At 39.3% G+C, this 15,295-nt stretch overlaps 1 long non-coding RNA gene across 2 annotated transcripts in view; it reads right to left on the reverse strand.

Moving 5' to 3' along the window:
• The window catches only part of LOC106025476 (uncharacterized), a 134,935-nt gene that overhangs the window by 15,692 nt on the left and 103,948 nt on the right, over positions 1-15,295 (reverse strand). For both annotated transcript variants that reach the window (XR_001199077.3, XR_010039864.1), the window contains exons 2-5: positions 10,431-10,594; positions 9,689-9,800; positions 2,540-2,624; positions 1,106-1,267 (exon numbers count right to left, since the gene is read on the reverse strand). This is a non-coding gene — a long non-coding RNA (uncharacterized LOC106025476). The remainder of the gene's footprint in view (positions 1-1,105; positions 1,268-2,539; positions 2,625-9,688; positions 9,801-10,430; positions 10,595-15,295) is intronic.

Here is a 15,295-nt window from a genome sequence, read left to right on the forward strand (position 1 = left end):
CCGTGAGGACAGGAGACAGAGTGACCACCAAAACCCAGTATCATGATGCAATCTGAGACAGCCAGACACATAAACACATATGACGTATTGATTTTGGCAATGGATCCCATTTCTTTTTATGTCGGAAGCCAACTGAGTTCAAAAACCATTGGCAGCCCAGGTCTAAAGTTGAACTGAGAGCAGATGGGCCCAGCAGGCCTCCTGCTCCATTCTGGGTCCTTGTATCTGGTTTGGGGGTCTAGCACCTTGCAGAAAAGGTGATAGAGCCATGAAACATAAGCCCGAGCTTGCCAACCTTTCTCAACACCATTCACGTGAAGGAGTTGAAAGTTTCCTCTGTTCAGCTGGGTGGTGAGAAATAAAAAGGAACTCCCTCAACCTGTCCAACTGGTTCTGAGACTTGTAACATGTCCAGCACCTTTATATAAAATATAACCTGGGACACCAATCCCATTCTATTTGACTTTGTTCAGAGCAACATCCCACACCCTGCAACACACACACACATATAACTTCCAGGCGTAGACTTTTTTTTTGGTCTTTTTTTGCCCCTTTAACAATCCTAAAGGCTTTCGGGTCACACATTTGTCTTCAGGATCTATGGAAAAACAAATCATTTTGAGAAAAGCATTTTGTAGTAACAAAGAATAGGAAGAGTGTCTAAGTGAATGACAATCATAGAAACAGCCAATTAACTGGTAAATCCCTGTTGTCTGCAAGCTGAACCAGGATTGAGAGCGGGAGGAGGGAAAGCAGCTGCAGCTCAATTAAACTCAGTAGCTCAGACACCTCAGGAGGATTCTCACTTCTGGTTTACTAAACAGATCTGCCTTCTTGGAGATCTTAGGGGATTGTTGAACAGAAGCGCTGGCTCTGATGATTTCCTTCTTTATTACTGCTGGCAACAGAGCTAAAATATGCATATAAGCAAATAGAGAGGATGGAAGGATCATGAGCCTGAAAGCACACTTTTCTTGGCGTATGAGTAGAACAGAGGTGGTGGCTACTTGTTACTGGAACCAGACTGAATCGGACTGAAGAAACTACAAACACGCACAAACCAACAGCTGGAGGAAAGGGAATTACTAAATCGGCACTCACTTACCAAGTCTTTGAGAGCTCAAATGATCCTTTAATTAATGAGTTGGAGAACCCCAGATACTTTGTTAAGAAATGGGCTCCAGTAGAAAGGTAATCCTATGCACCCCAAGGAGTTGGTCATCTTGGTCAGGCTTCTCTAGCACATTTGATTTTTTTCGTATTTCCTCTGTATGGAGAGAAATTTTCAACTTCAGTTCCTGAGTGAAATAACACTAGATACTTACTCAGGGTTTATTTCCTGCCCATGGTAGTGCTCAACTAAACCTGTCTCTCATCTGGTCCAGAACCAACTGAGTCAGTATCACTACACTGCTTGTCTTTAAACTCTAGAACCAAAATCTTTTTGGTGCCCACAAACCTGTGACAATTTTTAGAAAATTTTATAAAGTCATTTTACTATATATCATGAACATATTTAAACATATATAATATTAGAGACAATAGTACCGGGGACCTCATGTTTCCCTCAGTCAGCTTCAACAGTATTCTGCTATTCCTGTTTTAATTATATCCTATGCTTTTAGAAGAGATGAGAGAACATTTTAAAGTGAATCCCAGACATCTTATCCTTTCGTGCATTAGTTCTGCAGTGTGTTCCTCCAGGTGGAGCTACATCCCAGCCTCCCTTCCTGTCTATCTATCTAGAGACAGGCTGGGCTGGAACTTGCAGTCCTCCTGCTTCAGCCTCCCCGAATGTGAGGATTACAGACCTGTGCCACTCTACCTGCTTTTTTATATTTCTAACATAACCACAATACCATCATCTCACGTAAGACTAATATTTGTTAATATTATCAATTCCCAGTCCATGTTCAGTCTTCCATACTAGTCTCAAAAATGTCTTTTTACATTTGTTTTTTTCAAATGGGGATCTCTCTCTCTCTAAAAAAAAAAAAAAATCCATCTGTTTGGTTGGTATGTCTCGTTCAGTCCCAGTCCATTATTTTAAGACCATTTTTTTTTTTAGGAAACTGTGTCATTCTTCCTATAGAATTCCTCATAGTCTGGATTTGAGTCATTGTATTCTCATGGTGCTGTTTTTAATATGTGCTCCAATCGTTCTTATTTTGTGTAAGCTGATGGTTAAAGCCTGATTAAATTCAATATTTTCCTTTTTTGGCAAGGATATTTTACAGGTGGAGGAACATTATTCCCAGCTGTTCTACTTCTATTTAAAATTCATCGATGGGTTCAAGTACTGTCAGCATGATCTACCGATTATAAAGTTGTCCATCAACATTTTATTTAATAGTTTTAAAAGCCAATTTGATCATTGCCTGCTTCTGTGGCATAGTGATTTTCTAAATTCTCTTTCCTCCTGTGTTTGATTCTTCTATAGAGAAGGAGTTTCTTTCAAAAGCTATTTGGTTACCAAGAAATATATTCTATACAAGAAAGACAAGACGAAACCTTTTAGATTGGGCATGTTGGCACATACCTGTAGCAGGAGGATTGCTTTGAGTTTAAGGCCAGCCTGGGATATGTAATGAATTCAAGGCCAGTCTGAAGTACATAACAAGACTCTGTCTTGGAAAAAGAAAAAGATGTATAAGCTTTTATATTTCCTTTTATTTTTTATTTTTATATTTATCAGAATGACTGATGCCATAAAATTCCCTACATGTAGCCCATGAAGTTTTCTTTCTTATGGACTCGTAGGCTTTTACATGTTTAATGTGGTTTAATCTATTAAAGTTGTTATTCTTTTTCATGTTCAGGCTGTCCTGTCTCTGTCCAGTGGGGGTCATTTCAAGTTGGCTTCTGTGTTTTGTTTTGTTGCATTCATACCTTAATTTCAGGTATGACTTGATGGTCCATGTCCATCCACCCCACACCTGTCATTACTGTTCCGAGGAGCTGTGACTCTGCTTGGTGGGAAATAGTACTTAGACATGGCAAGCTGGGCTCTAGGGGTACTCATTGGTTATCACTGATTATCAACCCTGTCTATTGTCAAAGGACAGAACTAGGGAACTTACACTACTTTGGAAAAGATAAATTATAAGTCTAGAATCGTATTTCCTGAGATGGTCTAAAATTACTTTGTGCCTATGTCCTCAGGATTTTGTTCATGTTTATAGTATCAACCTGATATACAGCTAAGTTTGTTTTAAATTTTTAAAGAAGCTTTTCACTTTTATAAGTTCACTTATAGAAAAATGGCAAAGATTGTACAGATTTCTTACATATGCTCAGTTTATTCCATTCTTAACATTTCATGTTAATGTAGTACTTTTGTCACAGTTAATGAACCAGTGTTGATACATAAAGTTCACAGCTTATTTGTATTTCTTTAGCTTTTATCTAATGTCCCTTTTCTGCCTCAGGATCCCAGCTAGGATACCACAGTGCCTTTGGATATTGTATTTCCTTAGGCTCTTCTTGGTCATGTCAGTTTCTCAGGCTTTCCTTATTTATGATAATCTTGATAGTTTTGAAGGATACTAGTCAGGTACTCTGTAAAATGTCACTCAATTGGGATTGCTATATAGTTTTCCTGAGATGAATCTGGGATTGTGAGTCTGGGGAAGGAAGACCTCAGAAGTAAAGTGCCATTTATATCCATCCTGCCAAGGGTACATCCTATCAGTGTGACTTCTTGGTACCAATGCTGACATTTATCACTTTGCTGAGGTGATGTTTGTCACTTTTCACTCTGTAACCTCACTCATCTTCTTTTTCATACTGTGCCCTTTTAGGAAAAGTCATTATGCATGGTCTTTACCTAAGGAGTAGAAAATTCTGCTCTATGTCTTTGAGGGTAGATGTCTGGAATTCTTTTACATGAAGATTTATCTGTTTGGTTATTTATTACAATTTTCTTTATGTCAATATAGAATCATGGATATTTATTTTATGTTTAGAATTATAGTCCAGTTATTCAAACTGGACTAACTTTGGCCTTTGCGAGTTTATTTTTGTGTCCTTTTTTACACGCCCTTGTTTTTTGTTGGTTGTTGTTTTGTGAGCACTTCCTTACTTTCTGTCGTGACAAGAAGCTCCAGAATTATCTTGAACATCTCTCACTTCAGTGGTAAAACTAGGCTTTTCTCTACAGAGCCTGGTTCCTTTTGCTGGAGAATGGTTAGAAACCAAGATCTGGGGGTTAGGAGGGCTACTGGCTACTGAGGTGTCATTGCTTCTAAGCCTTCTCAGTCAATGGGTCAAGGAAAGAGAAGTCTGCACCCTAACATGTGTGTATAGACTCATATCTAAATATTCCTGGGTGTAACTGTCTGTGTCTATGTTATACTAAGCAGGAGTTCACACTAGTATCTCTAACCCCAGTCTATCTCCACGTGGATCAGTCTGGATTCTTCTCCTTGCTTCTCTGTGACCTCTCGTGACAACAGTGAGAAACACTGGCCCTGTTCCATTTACTTAATTGTCCCAATTCTATGACACATATGTAGCTGTTTCTGTGTTTTCCTTTGGTTTAATTTTTTACAATTATGTAAAGTAGTTGATTTCAAAGTCAGGAGTATAAAGCAAGATTCGAGAACATGGTGGATAGATAATAGCAGCTACAGAGGCTCTCTGAGATAGCCAGCTTAGGTTTCAGGAATGTTGCAGTGTGGGGAGTCCTAAGCAGGGGGAGATATATCCTGTCGACCCAGGAATGAACTTAGCTGAGAGAAACCAATTGGACACGCAATCCCGGTGCTACAACTGAAACAGCCAAAGTCTCAGTGCTGAAGCTGGAACTCGTGCCTCTGGAAACTGCGGCTTGAATTTCCTGCCGCTGCTGCTGCATCTGAATCGGCACAGCAGGGATAGAGACGTGAAAGCTCTGAGAGTGGGAATCAGCGAACTGAATTGAGAGCAGAGCTGGTGGGGAGCCCTGCATCAACCTGCAGTGAGTGAGAGGAATGGGGACCCTTCCATAAATAAGGAAGCTCCAACAGAGGACATTCTGGGACTGGGCAAACTAGCCAGAACAGGACACTGCAATGACTTCAGTCACATATTCCCCTCTCAAGTGGGATTGGTGGGGAGTGCTTGACCTGGGTGATGCTGTGGACTAAGACCCAGTAGGCTAGCCCAAACCAGGTCCCTGCGCCTGGCAATGTACCTTAATGCAGTGAAGCCTTCAGCAGGTTGACTGACCTGGAAGGGCGGGCCCAGCATAGGCTGCCCAGGTCTGTGTCTCCCTAGTCCACTGCAGTGGGCGGGAACACCTAGCTGGCCCAATTCAAACAAACTGTAACTGACAAAGAAAGAAACTGGGCCTCCTATATATGCTTGTATGGAAGGAACAAAAAGTATAGGAAGAGGGAGCAACAAGAAAGGGTCCTCGGTCCCCAACCCTGAGAACACTGATCCAGGAAAGGTAAATGCAAAGGAGAATGAGGACAAAAAAAAATGTGATATCAGTCACGGCACCAATAGACATAAAGTGATATCTCTGGGACCTCATAGACTATTCAAAAGTGAAGTATTTAACCAAGTAAAGCAAGATATATGTAGAATAGTTAAAGAAATGCTATGCACCTCCCAAGAAAAAATAGATGGTGGAATGGAAGAGCAGAAAAAAAGGGGAGAATTGTTTGATGAAGAAAATAGAGAAAACATAGAATACATGAAGCAGGTTCAAAGAGATTACCAGGAAACTAAAAACTCTATTGAAAGCTGGCATAACAGCTTGAAAGAAACTAAGGATAGATTATCTGAACTGGAGGACAGATTTGTAATGTGGGAGCATGAAAGGAAAAAAAAACTTCTTAAAAATAACAAGGAAACAAGCAGTAACAATACAAAGGCTAGAAGATGATAAGAGGATCTATAGCTTATGAATTAAGAATGTAAAGGAAGAAGCAGGGATACAAACAAATGAATTGCAAAGGCTAGTCACAGAAATAATCAAAGAGAACTTCCCTAATATGGGAAAAGGTAAAGATACTCAGATCTATGAGGCATGCAGGACCCCAGCCACCTAAAACCCAAACAGAACTACACTCAGGCATATAATAATAAAAATTTCAGAAATCCAATATAAGAACAGAATATTAAAAGCTGTCAGAGACAAGAAACAGGTCACTTACAAGGGAACACCCATCAGAATTACAGCAGACTTCTCAGCACAAACAATCAAATCATGAAGAACATGGCGTGAAATAATTCAAGCTTTGAAAGACAATAACTTCCAGCCAAGATCCTGCACAATTGTCCCTAGAAATTAATGGAGAAACAAGGTGCTTCCAGGATAAAGAGGAACTAGGGGAATTTGCAACCACCAATTCAACTCTACAGAGAATACTGCAGGACATTCTAAGAGAGAAAAATACCAAGATTCCAGAAACAGTGGCAGAGAGGCCACAATGAATGGAGTAGAAAGCGAAATGAAGAAGACAAACTGACAACTAATGACAGAAAAAGAGCTCAACAGAAAAGAGGCCGAGAAGGTTGGATGGTAGGAACATCTATTTTGGAGAAACAAGACATCATAATAGCTAGTGCTGATTTAGTATCATCTTGTTTTGAAGTCCCATCAAGCTTTTGTTCTTCTGTCTCCATCGATCTTAACATGTATCTTATTGGATTTTATTATATGTGATAATATAAACAAAAACTTTTATAGACAAGGAGATAATACAAAAACCATTGTTCATTTTCTATTAATTGGTTCTAAATACCATGTAATACTGTCATTCTCTTGAATGGTTTTACATTGTCTTGATATGTTTGATGGTACAGTATACGATGTTATACTCAAAGATTTCAAGGAAAGAGACATATGGTGACTACTTTTATGTCGGGATATCTTGTGGTGAAACACTATTTTGCTTAAATGGTTATGTTCTGACATGTGCTGTTTTGTTGTTATGTCCTCTTTTATCTCAATCTCCTTTTTTAATTATTTTTTGTTTTTATCTTTTTAATTAAGGGGAAAAATAGCAGGATATATTATAGTAACCCATTTGGATTTCCTATTAACTTGATTTGAAACCCTGTATTACTCACACCATCTTGTTTTGACTGATTTTACTCTATTCTCTTTTGCTTGATAGTACCAAGTTTGAGATTATAGGCAACAACTGTGAAGATAATAAGATTCACTATGGTGCCCATTCTGGTTTGACTATTATCTTGTTTTGAAGTCCTATAATGTCTCCAATGTTTTGGTTTTATTAGTTTTGTTCTTTACTGTTTTGTTCAATTTTATTATAACTGATAATATAGGCAATTCTTTTTAAGATAGCAAGAGGCATTATGGTAACCATTGTTGATCACCTTGTATTCTGTTCTTACATTATGTACTATGTCCATCCTTTTGATTTGACTGACTGTTTTGTTACATTACATTTGGTTTTATTCTCTTCAAAAAAGTAATAAGAACAGTGGTAGTAATAAAACCCAAAATGTGTAATCATCATTGTAAAAAATAGAGGAAAAAAAAGTGCTCTAAAGGATATAACTGCATGTATATTTAAGCGTATAAGATAGATAACCATATTACTGAGTTTTTGTTGGATCATTGAACAGAACTGTTTGCAGTCTCACTGTCTGAATGTCCACTTTATATGCTTTAATTTTGTAACTTGAACATCTATTTCTAAGATGACAATATGTAGTCTATTAACTAGTGATTTCCTACTGTTTATTTTTTTTGAAATTTTGTATAACTTATACCCTTTTTCTGTTTTTTTTTTTTTTTTTCTTTTTCTCCTTAAATAAACTTAAAAATAAAAAGCAAGATTCATTCAGGCAGATCTTTTCATTCTCGTTGATTTCTCCCTATCATGATACTTTTATTTTTCTGTGTAAACTTTCATTGCTTCCTTTTGAAAGTATGTATGAGCAAATACAAGCTGCTCAGGCTGAGGCAGGAATATTGGAAGCTCAAGGCCAACCTGGGCAATTTAGCAATTTAGTGAGACCCTGTCTCAAAATAAAAAATTTAAAAATAGTTAAGGATGTAGTGTAATGTAAAGGCTCTGGGTTCAACCCTCTAGTGCTGTACTAAAAAAAGCAAATATATAAATAGCCATATTCTATCCCTTCTTGCACAAAGGCACAAATGGAACCCATATTCTTGCACAGATAATATACATTTTTCTTCACCTTATTTTTTTGTTCACTTAACAATAAGTCCTGGACATCATCCAGGACAGTCTGTAAAGATCCTTCTTTATTCCCACATAGGACACTTAACATGGATTTACCATAGTTATTTAACCGGGCCTCTACTAATTGGCACTGTTTTTGTTTTTGTTTTTGTTTTTTCCAGACTTTTCCTTTTATAAACAGTACTGCAAAGAATAGCTTTGAACATACAGTGTTTTGGATTTGGCAAGTGTATTTTTGGATAGATTCCCAAAAGTGAGATTACTGTGTGGAAAAGAATGTACATATAATTTTGGTAGATGGTGCCAAATTCCCTGTTGTAAGAGAGGCATCATTTTGCTTTCTCTTCATCACTGTTGAAGTGGTCCATTTTTCCTGCAGCTTTGTGATCAGAACGTGTTGTCACACTTTTGGGTTTTTGCCTATCTGACAAGTGAGAAATAGTAACTCTATGAGACTTCACATATCCTTATAATGAGGCCAGCACTTTTTCACCCATTTAAGCATCATTTACTTTGTTATTATATAGTGAGCTATCTGTTTATACTCTGTGTGTGAAATTTTGAAAAATATTGCCATGGTGGACACAAGAAGAGATGGACCACAGGCTCCTCCCGGAAAGAAACCAACAGGTGCTAACCCAAATAACACATCCAAAACAATGCAGAAACAGATGGCACAAGTCCAAGTTTGGAAGTTCCTAATTATTTTAGGAATTCAGAGACTAGATAACTCTAAAGTTAGGGAACGTTCCTCACAATTTTTTTTTTTTATTTTTGTACTGAGGCTCAACTCATGACCTTGTACTTTCCAGGCAGGTGCTGTGCTGCTGAGCTATATCCCCAGCCCTCCTCATAGATTTTGGAGTTTAAGTTAGGATTTGAAAGCTATCTGGGATGGCATAAACTCAAAACAGGAAGGCAGGGAATATACCAGCAGTAGGTTAATAACCAAAAATATATGAGAATAGGGAGGAAAGTGGTTTGCCTAGCTGTCAGGATTGTAGACTCTAGAGTTAGATCTCCTGGGAAATTCAGTGTCTTTTATTAGCTGATATCTGATTTTTCATTTGTAAAATGGGAATAATAATATTTACATCAAAGGATTTTTGGGAGGATCATATAGTGAAGTCATTGTTAGCAATCTACAGGTCCTAGAATTTCCACCCCCAAGGCCACCAAGGATGCCAAAATTTGCTGATACTCAAGTCTCTTTTGTGAAATAGTATTTGCATTTAACATATGCACATCCTATCCTAAACTTTAAATCATCTTTAGTTTACTTATCTAATACAATGTAACTGTTACATAAATAGTTTTTCACTGTATTGTTTAGAGAATAATGACATGGGGAAAGCCCCCACGTGTTCAGTACGGATGCAATTTAACAAAGATATTTTCAATTCACAGTTGGTTGAATCCATGGATGGAGAACTCATGGATACAGACAGCTGACTGCATAATGTGTAGCACAATAAATGGCCGATGAATATTAGCTGTTATTACAAAGCCCAGAGGATTACCTGATAGAAGTGAAATGTTCTATTAGGACTTGTGGGAGCTTTGGTTGAAAAATATAGATGAGCTCAGGTAACAGGGGACATCAAATTCCAGGCTTAGGGGTTTAGATTCAACCTATGAGCAAGACAGAGACAGAGAAGGGAGCTCTTAAAGACACATCATAGCAATGTGAAACTTCTTTCATCTGTGTATTACTAGAATGTTGAAAGAGGCAGACCCTTGAAATGTGATCAATCACAAAGGGACTTTGGATTTCTACTGTCTCTCTACAGTTCTTCTCCTGATCATGGTTTTAACTTAATATACAGGACCAATGTAGTAATAAAAGTTTCAAAGTTAAGCCTCATCTATTTTCCAGTAGATCCCCCTCCAGGTGGCAAAAAGATGATGCTACCTTCTAAATTAGTTTCTTCTTATCCTTCTGGTGACTATGACTTCTCATTCCCCATTGCTGAAGGTGGCCAGAGTGAAAGGTAAAGGAGGCAGAAAGTGCTTATGTAGCTGCTGCTTTTCTAATAAGTGGGGGCTTCACAATGTGGGGACTTTTAAAACTGAGTCACTCGTGGTCCACACCCACCCTTGGGAAGAATAACATTCACAGCCACATCACACATTGCCCCTGTCTGTATTCCCAACTCTGTTATACAAGGGGATCTTCTTGAAAGTTTAAGAATTTGCTTGGCTGCTGACACTGAAATTTTTGCATGGTCATGTTTTACAATGTAACATCCATTGTCTTCTTACCTTAGCAAAACTGAGACAGAAGAGTCTAATTTTAGTATCCTGTTGGACACGAGTTCCCAGTATCTAGCCTTTAGTGATTAATGGCTGGCACATTAGAAAGACAGATCTAATTGTTTGCAGTGATGCACAGCTATGAAGGAAAACCATTTTGGATCTGCCATGATCTAGAAATCAGAAACAAATTGAGTAAATTTATCAGAAAAGAGAAAACTTAGGTGAAAATAGTTTTTCTTAACACAGGTAAAGAAAAATGTTGTCATGTAGGAAAAGGAAATACAATTCACTTTGTTGAAAAGGAAGCACTAAAATGATGTGAGAGATGCAGAGAAACACATTTGGGGTTCAACACAAGACTTTCCCAATATCAGTTTCTTTTTTTTTTTTTTTGTCTTTTTCGTTTTTTATCGGTACCAGGGATCGAACTCACGACTGCCTGCTTGCAAGGCAGGCACTTATGCCGCTGAGCTAAATCCCCAGCCCCCGCCAATATCAGTTTCAGGATAGCCTATTCTTACAGTGAAGAAAAGGAAATACATCATTAGATGTTCCATCATTAGAAATGTACATGTAGAAACTCTATTGTCTTTCCACAGCCTCTCCCACCACCGACTTCCCCATCTCAGAACGCGAGCCAAAACCTGAAAGTCGTCCTGATTCCTTCTTTCCCTTTATCCCTGTATCCAACCCATCAACAAACTCTAGTACTTCTGTCTGTAAAGTATATTAACAATGTGTTTGTCTACTCGTTTGTCACTGCCCTCACCCATCCCAGGCCACCATTCTCTCTCAGCTGGACCCCTAATTGTTCTGTGTCTCCTCAGGGACTGCACAATCCCTTCTCCATGCACGAAGTAGCTAGAGTGATCTCATGAAATGTAAAGCAAATCCTGTCACTGCCTTGCTTAAAAGTCTACTCTCCCTCCCCTATGGCTTCTTGAACTTAAACTAAAGCTCTAAGTTTTCAGTCTACCCTACAAAGCCCTCTTTGGTCTGGCTGCAGCTGTCTCTCTAGACACACCTTTGCAGTTCTCCTGTTATTCCACTGCATTCATTCACATCAACCTTTTTTGGGCTCCTACAACAAAGCCAGGATCATTCCCACACAGGGCCCTTCACACTAGGTGTCCCAACCTGGGTTGTCCCTGGAGTTTAGCATGATTTTCTCCTTCTGTTCATCTGGAACCAAACTGGAATGTCACTTTCTTGTAGAGGACCTTTCTAATCACTCACTGAGTGGAGAGTTTCATTCTATCTCCACCGCTATGGAAAATGATTTCTTTATTTATGTATTATTGGTCTGCATGAGTAAAACATATACTGCATAAGAAGAAGAATTTTGCCTTCTTTGTCCAGGCCTATGTCTCCAGCACACATAACAGGTACTCACTAAATATTTACTGAGTAAATGAGTGATTGGTGATCCTGGCCAGGCACATCAGAGAGAAAATTCCAGTCGTAAGAGTAAAGTGAGGCTAAACCTCTGAGTTTAATTAAAAATCCACGCACTTGGTGAATGAATTAATAGGAATGAAGAAACTGCACTGCATCTGAGATGTACTTGGAAGACAAAAGTGATGAGACATGACGTATGAAGGATGAGAGCAGAGGAGGGTAAAAATTGCCTCCACAACTGCAAATATGATAGATTCAAGAAGGGAAATTGGAAGAAGTTTGAAAACCTTCTGAAAGTGATTTTCACACACAAAAAAATTAAGCCAGTTTTTGGACATGCTGAGTGTAGTTTGGAAATATGACAACAGAGTTTGGAGAAAGAAATTTGGGCTAACAGTGTGACTTGGGAATTATAAAGCAAAGCATTGATCATTAAGCTTGGAGAATGCGTTGGTTTAGAAATAGTTGATGACAATGAAAGTAGAGAAGTACCCTGAGCCTGAGCCAAGCCATGAGCAAGAGCTGATTCTCAATACAAATGACAAGAGACTGGGAAGAGAGAGTGCTGTCAAGCAGACAAAGAAGGCAGGAGGAGAAGGAGTCCTGGGAGCCAGCGTCAGGGTCCAGCAAATTTAGAACAAGTGTTTAAAACAAGAAGGGAAGGCAAAATAAGGAAGACACTTTCCCAGGTTAAACTTGGACACGTATGTACACGCACACACACACACGCAGAATTTAACACAGCAAAGACAGTGCAGAAGTCACGGGTGAATTTCAGGGAAATTTCACTAATCCAATGGCATAAAAATCATATCTCAAGAGATTAAAGTAGAAATGAATGGTGAGAAAATGGGTAAGTAGATGAAGAAAGCGCCAATCATTTAAATATAGATACAGGAGAAGAAGAGAAACTGGAAAATGGCTGGAATGATGGTATCATGGGGTGTTTGAGGGTTTAAAGTTGGGATGTAGCTCAGTGGTAGGACATTTGCTTAACCTGGTGAGGCCCTGGCTTCATCTTGAGAGAGAAAAAGAATCTGTTCATTAAAGGCCAGTGAGATTAGAATGGGAGAAACTTCAAGAAAAGGCAAAATATAGGGTCCACACTCAAGTGAGGCAGTTACCTTCAAGGAGAAGAAGGGTTCCCACCAGACCTGGCCCTTCAGGCTGTCAGAATCCTTTTTGGTTCTTGTTCCAAGGCAGCTCTCTCCTCTTCTCCTAGAAAAATGTTCCAAATCTCCTCTTCCCACCTCAGGCAGCCACCCCTTACTCTCCACATATGACTCTGCTTCTCAACACAATGAGGATAAAGAAGGCTTAAGTGCCCCCTCCTGCTCCCCGCACACAGGCTTCAGGGCCTCAGCTGACAGGTCAGGTTTGCCTCCCTCCCACATTTCCCTCCTTGGGCACCAGCATTTATGCCTGTTACCTCTTAAGAGGCTATTCAACCTCTTGGCAAGATAGAGTATGAGTTATTACATTTATTTAAAATTCATCTTATATACAAAAGAACAGCCTTTACAAATATGAATCAGATGGTATAATTTTTCCTACCAAAAACCCTCCCACATTTTCATGGAGATAGCAAGCTGCTTCCTGACTGTGACCCCCTGTCTGGCCTGGTTTAGGCCCCCAGTGTACCTCAGACCTTCCTATTCTCTCGCACAGCCACATCCCTGTTCTCTTCCCACGTCCAGTTTGTTCCAGCTTGAAGGCCTGAGCACTGACACTACCTCTGCTGAGTATCCGACATCCACATCTTCTCCACTCAGGTCTGCCGATTGTCCTTTGTGTGACATGGCAGAGGCAGTTATGCAATATGCAGGACCCAGTGACCAATGCAAATGTAGGTCCTTTTGCAAATGTAGGCACTTAATGTCACCTTCCCTTGGGCACCCATGGGCTAAATGTAGACCTTAGATGTTCCCAGCTGAGATCTGACACACAGGGTGGCACTTATGTATTCCGCTGGGGCCAAGGGCACTAGGAAGCAGGCATCTAAGATCCTAAGTAGGGAGACCTTGAATAGACTGAGGCTCCAAGCCCCCAACATGCACTCTGTTGTCAGACTTCACCTACAAACCATACACTCAAAGTGTACTAGAATGCAATCTCTATGAGGACAAGCACCTTGTCTGCCTCACTCTGTATGCCAGGCATGTTGCTGGTGCTCAATAAATAGCTGGGGAATGAAAAGTTTATAGAATCAGTTCACCCATTGGCTTACTTTCAGCCACACTTTATAAAACCATCATGATTTTTTCCCATAATGTTCATCGTGGCATATTTTCACTGCACATGAACTAAGAATTTAAAAATTTTCAGATCTAAAATCTGTTGCATCTTTGCCAAGTCCTAATTTTCATCTTTCAAAAGAGAGATTAAAAATTGAAGTACTTATCCAAGAGAGGAAATAGCAACAAGGGTGGTGTTCATATTATCATCTGTTTACTGCGCATCAACAGTATCGTAGCAGACAAGCCATGAAGAGTAATTCTCTTGCTCTTGTTCCATGACATTGCCTTGCACAGGTTTGCTTTCAAATTCAAGCATAGGAAAGCTCACCCTGCTCAAAGCCATGCACAATTCTCTTCACTGGAGCAACTGGCAATCTATATAGGACCCAACTTCTCATTCACATTTTGGGCTCTCAGTTCCCTTAGGAAGATTAGAGAGAAAAACCATCTATCTTTCACCTCTAGCACACCTGTCCCTTGCTTAGCTGACACCTATTGTCCTTTGTTCTCATCTAAATTCTCCTTTCCCAGGGAAGTCTTCCTCAAGGGCTTGGACCCAACCCTCATTAATACGTTCTCAAAGTGCCTGCCCATCTCCTTCAGTTTCCAGTGTCAGTGAGTTGCTTGACTGTGTAATGAATTGTTCAACATCGTCTCCCTTAACAGGCTCAGGTTCTGGGAGGAAGGGATTGTCTTATGCAGAAGCACCAAGTGCTCTTCCTAACAAAGGCTGTTCACTCAGTAAGTGTCCGATGAGTGAACATGCATTCCCTAGTGCTTACTGGTGATATTTGACAGAAGCTATACGGGCGTTTGTTGAATTATATTGGGAAAATGTTTTCTTTAAACTGAGCAATTATGACTTGCTTAGAATGAATTGTTTTTTTCTTATTATCAAAATAAAAGACAGCTTGGATAATTAAGCCATTTCCCAAAGAATGATCCTTTCTAATGGGAAGAGCAGCCTATTAAGCCACCAGGAGATAATAAATGAGCAACTCCTTGGTAACATACAAAGCCCAAGGATCTCCACAGGGAGGCCATTTGTCCTTCTATATATGTACCATCACATACATCCTTTCTCTGCTTCTAGGCATTGCCTATTGTACACTGTATTCAAACCTATTATCTATGGTCGAGTTTCGTATCCTTTAAAATCATTATGTTCCAGTTTCTGGAGCCATTTGATACCAAAAGTAATTATAAGCAGACTTCTGAGACAAAACCCTAATTCCT

The sequence above is a fragment of the Cavia porcellus genome, unplaced genomic scaffold (genome assembly GCF_034190915.1).
Source record: "Cavia porcellus strain 051 isolate PalLab524CR breed Dunkin Hartley unplaced genomic scaffold, mCavPor4.1 scaffold_1, whole genome shotgun sequence".
Taxonomy (NCBI): Eukaryota; Metazoa; Chordata; class Mammalia; order Rodentia; family Caviidae; genus Cavia; species Cavia porcellus.